Source organism: Pseudorasbora parva, chromosome 23, assembly GCF_024679245.1.
Source record: "Pseudorasbora parva isolate DD20220531a chromosome 23, ASM2467924v1, whole genome shotgun sequence".
NCBI lineage: Eukaryota > Metazoa > Chordata > Actinopteri > Cypriniformes > Gobionidae > Pseudorasbora > Pseudorasbora parva.
In genome coordinates this window covers 7,533,324-7,545,467 of record NC_090194.1, presented here as the reverse complement: position 1 = coordinate 7,545,467, position 12,144 = coordinate 7,533,324, and positions in this window count along the sequence as shown.

Genomic DNA, 12,144 nt, shown 5'->3' with positions numbered 1-12,144 from the left:
GGAACCGTTTGGGGCGGCGGTTGTGTCCACCTAATTCTGCCTGGGTGACGGTCATCTTCTCTAGTTGTTTTAGCATGTGCGTGACATCAGCATCGGCGTGGCGGAGAGAGTCCTCTGTCCAGCGAGCACCGGCCCAGCTGTACTGGGCTACTGCACGGGGGTAATGTGCGTTGTAGACGTTGCGGGGGTCAAGTCGGACATACACCTTCTGAGTGTGGGTTCGGCAGTTGGTGATCAGAAGTCCAGGTTGCTCTCTCAGTACGATGCCCGAGGCTGGACCCGGTGTGATGATGTCTGGTGGTGGCTGGCCTCTGATTGTCTGGAGGCACAGGAGCAGGATCCACAGTGGCATCCTGTTACAGGCAAGAGAGAGAGAGAGGGAGAGAGGGAGAGAGAGAAAGAGAGAGTGTGTGTCAGTGAGATTTGTCCCAGGTGGGTGGGACAGTCTTCTCGTTTCGGGGACGGCGGTTGTGTTCAGCTTGCATTGGCCCCTAACTGTCTTTCTCTGTTAGTGGCCACATGTCTCTTGATCTGGTTCCTGTGAACCCATTTGAGAACTGGTTCTCTTTGTCCCTGGTTTAGCTGAATCTGGTATGCGACGGGAGAGAGTTTGTTCATAATCTCATGGGGTCCCGTCCAGTGGGGCAGAAATTTCTTTGACAATCGTCGGGAGCCTGTCAAAGGTGGCGGGTTGAAGTTGTAATACCAGACCTTGTTGCCCACCTCCAGTTCTTGGTGTGAGGCTTTGCGGTCGTAGTAGGCTTTCTGACCTTCAGCGCTCTTTTGCAAGTGTTGCTGAGCAAAGGCAAAAGTTGTTTTTAAATGTCTATGGAGCTCATCGAGGTACTGGAATGTGGTGTACGCGGTGACCAGGTTGGAGTCGCCGGGTTGGTACAGCAGGTGTAGTGGCAGAGTCATCTGCCGCCCAGTCATGAGTTCAAAAGGGGATACCCGTGTTGATTCCTGCGGGGTGGCTCTGAGGGCCATCAGCACGAGGGGGAGTTTCATATCCCAGTCTTTTTGGTTAGCAGACACGTACTTTCTCAGCATGGCGACTACTGTGCGATTCGATCGTTCAACTTGCCCTGATGCGATTGGATGGTAACTGACGTGCAGTCTAGCCTGTATCCCCAGGCATTTCCAGATTTGTTGCATGATCTCGGCAGTGAAATGGGTGCCTCTGTCTGAGTTGACTTTCAGTGGCAATCCGAACCGTGAGAAAACGTGGTTTAACAGGAGGTATGCTGTGGTCTGGGCGGTGTCGTTGGGTGCTGGTAGACACTCCACCCACTTGGTAAACTGGCACACCACTGTAAGAAAGTACTTGTTGCCTCTTGTGGACCTGGGCAGGGGTCCTACCCAGTCGATTTGTAGGTCTGACCATGGAAACGTGATTCCTCTGCGTTGCAGTGGGGCTCTGTGGTTCGGGTTTGCCGGTTGGAACTGACAGCAAACCAGACACTCTCTGACGTACTCCGCAACATCTCGCTGCATGCCGGGCCAATATGCCACCTGTTTCAGTGTGTCATACGTGGCTCTGGTGCCGTGGTGTCCCGCACATGGTGTGTCGTGGGCGTACATTAGCATCACCCCCCTTTGCGATCGTGGCACCACAAGCCGTGGCGTTGTGCTGCCATCGGGTGCAAACCACAGAATGTCGTCCTGTATACGCATCATGTGTTTGGAGTTGTATAGTTGCTTGAGGCTTGAATCCTCGGAGAGGTCAGAGTCAGAGATAGGGTGGTCGGAGGGGTCAGAGAGGTGGTCGAAAATTGTCTTAATTGCCGTGTCAGAGGCTTGCATTTCCGCAATGTCGTTGTGTGAAATCTGCTGCGTGAGCGCTAGTGACTGTGCGGCGGCCATCGTGGCAGGTGCTGGTTGCTTGCTGCGGGTTAGCACTGCCACGGCGGGGCTGGGTGTGGGGTTTGGAGGTTCCCACATCTCGCCGTGTAGTGCGCCCATCTTTGCGAGGGCATCGGTCTGGTCATTTAAGTCTTTGTCGGGGCCGGGTAGTTTCGAATGGCCTTTGACCTTTTTCCAGTACACCGTCAGTTCATGTGTACTTTTGATGTTGTCACATTCCTGGAACAGGTGTTGGTGCTTGACTGGCTTGTTGTTAGCGGTCTTGAAACCATTTTGTTTCCAGGTTGGAAGGTGGCAAATGAAACTGAGCCTGGCGTAGTTAGAGTCTGAACAGATGAGTAGTTCTTTGAAGTTATGGGCTGACGCGATCTGACAGGCTATGAGAATGGCTGCTATTTCTGCATATTGCGATGACTGGGGGCCCAGCATGAAGTGTCGTGGTGGGCACGGCTGATCGTTCACCCATAGCACACCTGCACCTGCTTTGAGGGTGCCGTTGTGGTTGTAGGAGCACCCATCGACGTAGGCCGTGGGCATGTCCTGGCACGCGTTCAGTTCAAAGTACCTGTGACAGGTGAGTTGTTGTTGTTGGGGTTCTTGTTCATCAGCGGCAGCTGTAGGCGTGTCATCAGAGCAGTTCTGGCATGCAGCCAGGCCATTACCCAGCGCAGACTTGTGGTTCTGTGCATATCGTGCCTCAACGTTGCGGCCTTGGAGGGCCATCAGCCATGTGGCGATACGTGAATTAGTGACTACGCCATCTCGGATGCGTTGGCTATTGAGGAACATTACGGGCTGGTGGCAAGTCTCTATGATAACCTTCTGCGCCCCAATGTAGTTGGAGAACCGCTGTATGGCCCACACCGTGCAGAACAGAGCTTTTTCACAGTCCGAGAACTTGCACTCCGGTGGGAGGAGCGTTTTGCTGGCATATGCGACCACCTTTTTGTCTTGGTCATGTCGTTGATAAAGGCCAGCACTAAGACAGTGGTCGGAAAACCCGGCTTCCAGGTAGAATTCCTTCTGTGGATCTGGGTAAGCAAGGCATGGGGCTGTGCATAAATGTCTTTTTAGTGCTGCCATGGCATGTTCCTGAGCTTCGGTCCAGACAAACGGTGAGTCTTTCTTTAGCAGGGCTGTGAGCGGTCTGGCAATGTCTGAATAGTTCTCGATGAATTGTCGGGAGTAATTGCATACCCCAAGAAAACTGCGTAGCTTAGAAACATTAGTAGGGGGCTTGATGTCTTGAATGGCATGAATTCGGTTAGATTGAGGTTCAATGCCTTGGGATCCAATGAGCAGGCCAACGTAGTTGACCTTGGTTCGGCACCATTGTCCCTTGTGGAGGGCAATCTTGGCACCGGCTGCGGATAATTGGTTCAAAACATAGTCTATTTCTTTCAGGTGGTCGACCACCGTGGCGCTCTTCATGAGAACGTCGTCTACGTAGATTAAGTTGCCTCTTACTCTGGCATCCGGGCAGGCTTTGTTAAGGAAGATGTTGAACTCAGCTGGTGAGTTAGCATATCCGAACGGGCACCTGTTGAAGGTGAATTGTCGGTTGCCAAATGTGAAGGCCAGCTTGTGTTGATCTTCTGGATGCACTGGGATGGTCCAGAATCCAGAGGCCACATCAAGTGTAGAGAAGATTGTGGCCCCCCTTATTCGGGGTATTTCTTGTTCCAACTGAGTCATTGGCCACCTTGACAGCGGCACCTGTTGATTCAATCTCCGATAGTCTATTGTTGGGCGCCAAGTGCCGTTGGGTTTGAGCACGGGCCAAATTGGGGCGGAGTAGGTGCTGTTACATGGACGGATGACACCTTTGTCGAGCATGGACTCGATAATCTTCTGCACTGGTTCGTATGAAGCGATTGGGATCTTGTACTGCTTGACAAACGTGGGAGGCGCACCAGGTTGTGTTGGGATGCGCACCGTGTGGAGGTTTGTGAGCCCGCAGTCTAATGAGTCTTTGGCAAAGGATTCTTTAAACTTATAGAGGACTCGTCTGAGTCCCTGACGTTCTGTCTCATTTTGGAGCGCGTTAGCGTCTCGTAGAATTTGTTGCACTTGAGACTCAAAACCGGGGTACGGTTCCTCCACTTGGGTGTCATCAGGCAGTTTGGTATGGAGGGGTGCAGCTAGTTCATCCGTTTCCATGACAGGCTGTTGGGAGACTGTGTATATTACAAGGTGACTGTCCTCTGTCAGCTCCGTTCGGCAGACCTGGTCTTTGGCCGCCGGCATGACAGATGTTATGGCGATGAACTTGAAGGGTACAGTGAACAGGGTGTCGTCTGTACATTCTGCTGGTATCAGTGCGGGTGGAATGGGCCCAATGATGGGTAACACAAGTTCAAAGTCATGAAAGTCATTGCTGATTAGCCATCCCAGTCGAAAGGCTTTTGGGATGTTGATGTCCATTGCTGTGCAGTTGTTGAACAGGATGTAAACAATACGAGATGACACTTCAGTGAGGGGTGTGGCTTCAAGTGTGAGTCCGAGTTCCACACACTCGGGTGAGGGTTGGAAGAAACTCAGTGTGTGGTTTAAGGTTTGACCACATCGCATGTTGAGCCGCACAGCGACCCCTTTGGTGTATGCTGGTATTGCAGTTCCTTGTTCACTGACAAGCGTGCAGACTTCAGGGATGGTCTGTCCCGACATGAGATTGTCAAGGCTGATGGGACAGGGTGGCTGTGACGTTAATGGAGCCCATACCATTTCGTTACATACGTCCACATGAGCCTGGAGGCGAATCAGAATGTCTGCTCCGATGTAAACATCGTGGGGCGGGTCCGGCAGGACCAGAAAATAATGGGTAAGGCACCTGTGGTTCCATTTCAGGTGTAACGCACAGACTCCTTTGGCGGACTCCATAGAGGAGGGGTATGAGTTCAAAGGAAAGCGGGTGCGCTTGCTGGCGTAAAGAGTGTGTGGTGCCTTTTCACTGAGTGACTTGAACAGTGAGAGACTAATGGCTGAGTTATCGGCCCATAGTGCGAGAATAATGTTTGTGGTGGTGATGTCATTCAGCTGTAGGTCATTCATGACCCGGGGGCAGAAGGCATCAGAGTCTTTGGTTAGCTGAAATGTGCAGAGTAGCGAACTTGCACTTGGCTTTGGGGCTGAGGCTGGGTTGTCACAGTGTGCTGCAGGGGGTCCCGTGACCTTTGTGACCTGGCAGTCTGGCTCTGCGGGAGTTCCCGTGACCTCTGTGACTTGACAGTCTTGCTCAGACGATGTGTGTGTCTGAAGGGGCAGAGGGTCACGCACTTGAGCCCAGACTTTCAGCTGTTTGAAGTCCAGTACGGGTTCGAAGCGGTCCAGCAGGTCTTTTCCGATGAGGAAAGGATAAGCGTTCATAGGGGAGACATAGACGGGATGTATCAGGCTCATTGGTCCAATTGTCAGGTGGATGGAAGCTACGTGCTTGAGCTGGATGTCGTTTTGGCTATACGACTGCACATTTAGCTTACAAGTGTGAAGGTTAAGGGTGCGATTTTGCCTCTGTGCTTCAAATCTGAGTCTTTCAAACAGTTGGGCGGATATAAGCGTGAGGTCGGAGCCAGTGTCAACTAGGGCTTCGAGCTTAAATTCCCTTTCCATAGTGATAGTCAGATAGAGTTTTCGAGCCATCCCCTTCTCGATTAGGTTTCCCAGGAGTCTTGGTGTGGGGACCTGTGTGTTGCTTAATAAGCCGTCTGGATATGTGTCAAGTGTCTCATTATGCGTGCAAATAATCAAAACAGCGCTTTCTGGTACGCTGGGCTGCCCCATGATGCTGTCTTGATCAGAGGCTGTTGCTGTCAGCTGTTGTGTGGGTGTGCTGCTGACGTGTGGGGGTGCAAAAGTTAGTTCATTAGTCTGTGGTTGGGGAACAGTGTTCAGGGTGGATGATTCAGTTGCAGGAGGGTCAGGCAGGTTGATTTCAGGTATCATGTCTAGTCATGCTGTGCCTGGTCCGTCCTTCTTGTCTTCCTTGTGAGGTTTCTGTCGGAGGAACTCTTTCAGGGTTTTTAAGAGCTCTGTAACCTCAGAAGCAGCTGCACTTTCTTTGCCAGACGTGGGTTCAGGTCTGGGCCTGCCATTGTCCCGTCGAGGGTGGCCTCGTCGCTGGCTTTCTGGGCTGGGTGGACCCGGAGGTTCGTTTCGGCTCCGTCTGGGTTGTCGGCCAGCTTCCCAGGTGCCCACCCCCTTTTGGTTGTGAAAGGGGCGAGGCGGTTCCCAGGATCTTTCAGAGCGATCGCTCTGATACCGTGGCCGGTCGCCATTATGACCACGCTGCCCTCTGCTGGCGTGGAGTGGTTTGGACTCTCTGTTGACGGGTCGGTAACTGTGGCTCTGTTGGGCGCCCTCTAGGGTTAGCTCTGGGTGGTGCTCAGAGACAGGGCAGATGGTGGGCTGTTTTACAGTCTTTTCAGAAATGGTTTTCTGTTTGACATAAGCTTTGTGAGCCAAGTCTCTTAACTGTTGCATGTCCATGCTGCGCGGGCACGCCAGTACCCCCAGGTGGTGACTGATGGTGGGGTGCAGGTTTCGGAGGAAAAGAGTTTTGAAGTTGATGTCCTCCTCCATGCCTGGGTCGTTACGTGCCCCGAAGTAAGCACGTCGCAGTCTGTTATAAAAGTTCTGTGAGGTCTCGAGTCGGGCTTGCTTGAGTTCCATGGCAGTGATGAGCCCCTGGTCTGACTCGGGATCGGAGTACTCACGAATTAGAGCTTGTCGTAGATGCCAGTAGTCCGCTTTGATGGCCTCTGGTTGTCGATCCAGAAAGCTGCGTACGTCCCGATTAGACGTGGCCCTGAGCAGGTACAGTCTGTCCCAGTTGTTCGCTTGAGCGACAGTTTGCAAGTAAAAGTCTATGTCTTTTAAGTAGGCGTGGACGTCGTGTCCTCCTGCCGGGTCTGGGCTGAAGGTAGGAATATTTCTGGCCAGCTTGTCAAGGTTCTTTGAGGCTTTGTGGCTGTCGACCTTGACTTCCTGGAAGGGCGTCCTTTCCTCTGCTGCTGACGGGGATTCGTGGAGACTGGCAGGTGATCTTTTACACAGGGGGCTGTCATCCCCCTTCGTAGTTCTTGCTTCTTGGTGCAAAGGTGCGGAGTAATCGGTCAGGGGAAACTCTGTGTTGTGTGTTTCCCCTTTCCGGTCACGTTGCACTTTATATGATTGTCTCAGTTCTCTGTGCACCATGTCAAGTTCATCTTTGAGCTCGTGTCTTTGCTGGATGAGCTCGTCGATCTCGGCTTGTGCCGACTGCAAATGTTTTGCACAGACTTTAGCGTTAATGTCTCTGTCTTTAAGTTCATCATGGGCTCTCTCCAGGAGGGCTTCGCCACGCCGAAGCTTTTCGTCGAGGTTTTTTCTGGCGTCTTTCTCTGACTGTATTCGTCGGTCGGTGTCACGACGGAGCTCCTCCAGGGTCTCTTGAAGTCTTTCTATTTCTTTTCTTTGTTCTTTGTCTGTTTCGTCATCTTTCTCTGTGTCCAGAAGCTGATCTAGACGAAGCTGGGTGAGGGCTTGGTCTCTCCGGGCCTTCTCGGCTTGAAGCTTTAGCGTTGCTGCCTCCTGTTCCAGGTTGGCGTAGCTCCCTTCGCTTAGCCGTGCCTGTGCGATGAGGACGTGGGCGAGGCTTCCGAGGATCTTGGCCACTTCCTTGTTGGAGTAGCTGTGCGTGGGGTCGTGTGTCATCAGCTGGTCTAGCTCTGTGTCCAGTTGTCCCTGGTTCAGCTGCCCCAGACTTCCTTGACTGGTGGCCGTTAGCGCTTCCAGCCATGTCGTTAGGCGGTCCCACGGGACGGCAGGGCTGGGGGCACGGGACATTACTGCGAACGAGAGAAACACAGCACACACACACACACACACAGAGAGAGAGCCAATGCAAGCTTGTTCTAAGCTAACGAGCTATCGTACGGATAGCTGGGAATTTTGGCTAACTGATGTAGACAGTTAGATAATTAGACAATTCAGACAATTAGGTGGGCGGTAGCCCTGGTTGTCACTTGGTGAACTGCTGCTCGGTCGTCCCGGGACTATCTAATTCTCCTTGGGGTCTCTTGGTGAACTGAAAGAAACACAAACGTGATAGTCCAACAGTGAGGATAGGAAAGAGCACAGTGGAAACAAACACAAGATGAATTGGTCTGTAATGAAAGGAATGTCAGCGTGCGCGCCGGGAGTGTTAGGGAAAATTAACAGGCTTAATGCTCAAGATATACTAAAATTCGGCTTGTACTATGGGTTGTCCCATTTAGCTCATCCGGGGTGAATTGAGGTCGCTCAAGTGGAAACCCAGCGGTGTGGTTGGCCTTTCAAACGCTTCCAAACACCCACTGCCGTGTCCCCGGTCCCCTGCCACTCTGTGTCGCGTTGCGCCCACTCAAACAGCTTATGACTTTAAACACAACCCGACACACCAGTCCATCAACCGCCAGCCCGCGCAGCAAAATCGGAACGTCCCCAGAACCCTCTTTTTCAAGAGTGGCCCCGCTCAGGCCCCGGTTTAGGGATTAGTCCCAGAGATTGCCTTGCGTGCGTGAGCTGGACTGGTTGACTTCTTTGGAGTGTCGAATTGCTGATGTCGCCACTGCGTGCCGCAGCCGCGGACAGAGATACAAGAAACCGAGACTCACACACAGCCGGTGCCGGTTACGTCGGTCGGGCCACCCCCCCTCTGGAGACCAGCCTGTGACGATTCTCAATGCACCTCGGACGCGTGAGCCCTACAATGGATACACACAGAGGGTAAACAGGTGGAATTAAAATGAATTAAAAGCTCCCCTGTTCACCGGATCAAAGGCCTTTTGATTGTAGGTGAGAAGGAAGTGGAAGTTTAAATATCAAGAGCAATTTAGCAAAAAGGCAAAAGTTTCTGTCAAGTAGTGATAAAACAAAAAGCACCTTTGATACTGTTTGTAATTACCAGACTGAACTTTGTTCCCGATGGGAGGGGAAAAGAAAACTTTAGCAGAGAGAGAAAAAAAATAAATAAAAAAAATTAATAATAATAAAAAAAAAAAAATAAAAAAAAAAATTAATAATAATAATTTTTAATTAAAAATTAATTAAAATTAAAAATTAAGATTAAAAATTGAAAATTAAAATTAAAATAAAGTTATAAATTAAATTAAAAAAAAATTGAGATAAAAAATAAAAATTAGAAGCTCAACTTAATTCAAATTAAATTCAAAGCAAGTTTAAATGAAATTTAACTAAGCCTGTAAGGAAAATCAAATAAAAGAAAGCCAATCAAAAATCCTACCCTATAACGATTAATCTCTAAATGGGAGTTATCCAAATAAAAGAATTAATCAGGAAGGGCGTAGGGATTTAGTGTTGCGCTGACTTAACAGGGTATAGCCACACGGTGGCGTCCTTCCTTCCAATTGGACTGTCTGTGACTTAAACCTAATTTCACTTTGGGTTAGAGGAAGTTATGTTTCTTTTCAAACTTCAAATTCGAATAAGGGTGTTTAATCAGCGAGAAAGGAGATTTGGTTGTTGCTAGAAAAATTGTATAAATGAAACTGTGTACAACAGTAAGCAATAAACAATTTATAGGCTCAAACTTATTTTGTTAAGGCAGAATGAAATACGGAGAGTGAAACTATCCGAATTTATCCACACGATGGCGCTATTGCGCCCGCCCTAGACTAGAGTTAGTTAGGCGGAAATGCTCACCAGATGGCTTTGTCTGGTTCTTGAGTCGCCCTCTGGCGGTTTGCAAGCGGCGTTGCAATTTCTGAGTCGCCTTCGCGTTTTGCAAGCGGCGTTGCAATTCTTGAGTCGCCCTCTGGCGGTTTGCAAGCGGCGTTGCAATTTCTGGGTCGCCCTGGCGTTCTTCGCTTTACTGGCTCTTGCAAATCATTTACAAATGACTGGTGCTCTAGATGCACGCGTAACAAGACGGGTGAATGCAGGAATTTTCCGTCTGCCTATTCACGCATTTTACATGGACTCCAATAGACATTTATCAATATGGCTGACGGTTTTCAGCATCTCTGATTCAAATGTTTTAGGTCTCAAGTCTTTGGTTAGCTAAGCCAGACTTAAACCAGGAGTTATCGTTTATCTTAACGATCTAATAATTATTCTGAGGCCCCTTATATTGTACAGGAGAGTCTCGTCCTGTCCCAATCTTCCGCACAGAGAGAAACTTTTTGTAGTTCAGATCAAGCGGGATAACGCAACGTACGTGTCTACAGACATCATCAAAATCTCATTATTTTGATGGAACACATAATATATTGCTCGAGTCAAATGTATGGATTTTCTACAATACATTCGTTTGGAAATCACGCGGATAACCCTATTGTGCCTACGGCTGTAGAGTTTTTCGTTTCAAAATTGGATTTTTATACCGTTCATATTTTCATTAACATAATCCGGCTACTTCAACATTTCTCAGCATCTGTTTATGCCTGGGTTCGCTTTGCGCGTACCGTTCATAATTCACAAAACAAAACGAAACAAAAACGCGCGTGCAGGTTATTAATACTCCAAAAATACACAATGAATAGAATATGAATATCATTCACACATACACAAACGTTTGAAACTTGCCCGCATTTTTCTCCACCATAAAATATGTAACAACAACGAGTTTATGAGTTTAATGTCTCGGGGAATAATTAACTCAAAAGGGGTTCAATATTCAATATTCATGAATTTATGAATATAATTTGCCCGTCATTCATTACGTATTAAAAATTTCCCGATAGGGAAAATTGTTTAATTAAATACAAGTAACCCTTTATGAAATTGCTTGAAATTATCCTACTAAGTTCGTCCACCAAATTAGTTATAGACTTTTCAACTCAATTCTCCATAAGGGATCACTGCTTTACGAGCGCATAAGAAACATTAACTTTACTGATCAGGACAAGTTCAATATTTCAAATGGTCATACAGTTTACTTTACTAACATAGTAGCATAAGCAGTTAGGTAACTTAGATCGCAAGTTTCATTGACTTTGTGTATGTGGGAGAACAACAGACCCAACTCATTAAATGTCTTTTCGGAGGTTTAATAAACACAGACTAAAAATAACACTACGATTCACACAGAGAGTACACACTAAATATGCATCAAGAAAGTAGACATGTAGGTATTAACGAAAGAATACATAAAAGAGAATAATGAATAGACTGAAATTAGAGAGAGATAAAAGAGAGAGATGGGGGAGAGAGAGAGATGAGAGAGAGAGATGAGACAAAGCATTTAGAGGTAAAAACACAACTTTCCTTCAGTTCAACAACTACGACCTGCACGGAGCTTGTCCCAACGGGACAATACACACCTTCTTTACAGCAGTTTAAATTTTATAAGAAGAAGAATACTTGCATTTCTTTTGGTTTCGTTTTGGCTTCTCGCTTGTGTGTGTGTGTATATATTTCTGCGTCTCAGGTAATTCTCTCCGAGGTCGGGAGGTGACGTAGTTTTCCTTTAGCGGCGTTTCGGGTCTACCTCCTGAAGTAGCCCGTGGCTAGTAAGTTGATGGAACGAGGAACAAAGGATTGTTGAAGACCGGATTGTAGAAACGGAGTTTCTTGAAGAGGAGTTTCCAGAGAAGAGTTCAGAGGAGAGTTTCGGAAGTCAAGCCGGGAAGAAGTTTCAGAAGCGAAGAGGGGAAGAAGAGGGGGAGATTGTGGTCTCCACTGGTCTTTTAAGAGAATTAATCCACGCCCCCTTCTGGCTAATTCACCCAATCCAGAGGGTGAATTCGGTAGCGGGAAAAGTTCTCTTTGTCTCATTTTATGGCCTATTTTGCATGTTCCTGAGGTGTCGTAAAGGGGTGTTGATTTTGTATGGTTTTACTCCCAAGTCGGCTAAACATATTAATGATACATTTCACAATCCCATTTTGTGCATCATTGAGTAAGTCAAAGAAATAGGAATATTTAGATATCAAACACCTTATGGCTGGGAGATATTAAAACAGAGATACAATTTTACACAGGAATACAAGCATTTAAAATGAGCTTACATTGTTTCTATGCCATGACTGAGTAGGCCTGAGTCAAGGAGCATGCATATACACACCAAGCTACCTCGTATACAGTCTAGAATAGTCTTAATTAAAGCTTCATAAGGAATGTGTGTGTGTGCTCGTGAGTCCTTGTGTATTGACAGGAGCCTTGGCGCCTTTCGGTCTGGGGAATGAAAAAGGGGGGGAAACAGGGTTCGAGTCGTGTGACCCGATCAGGGCCTGTGTTATTGGACGGGGTCGTAAAACTGCCGAAGTTGTCACTTCCCCCAGACTCTGTGGCGTGGCTCTTAAT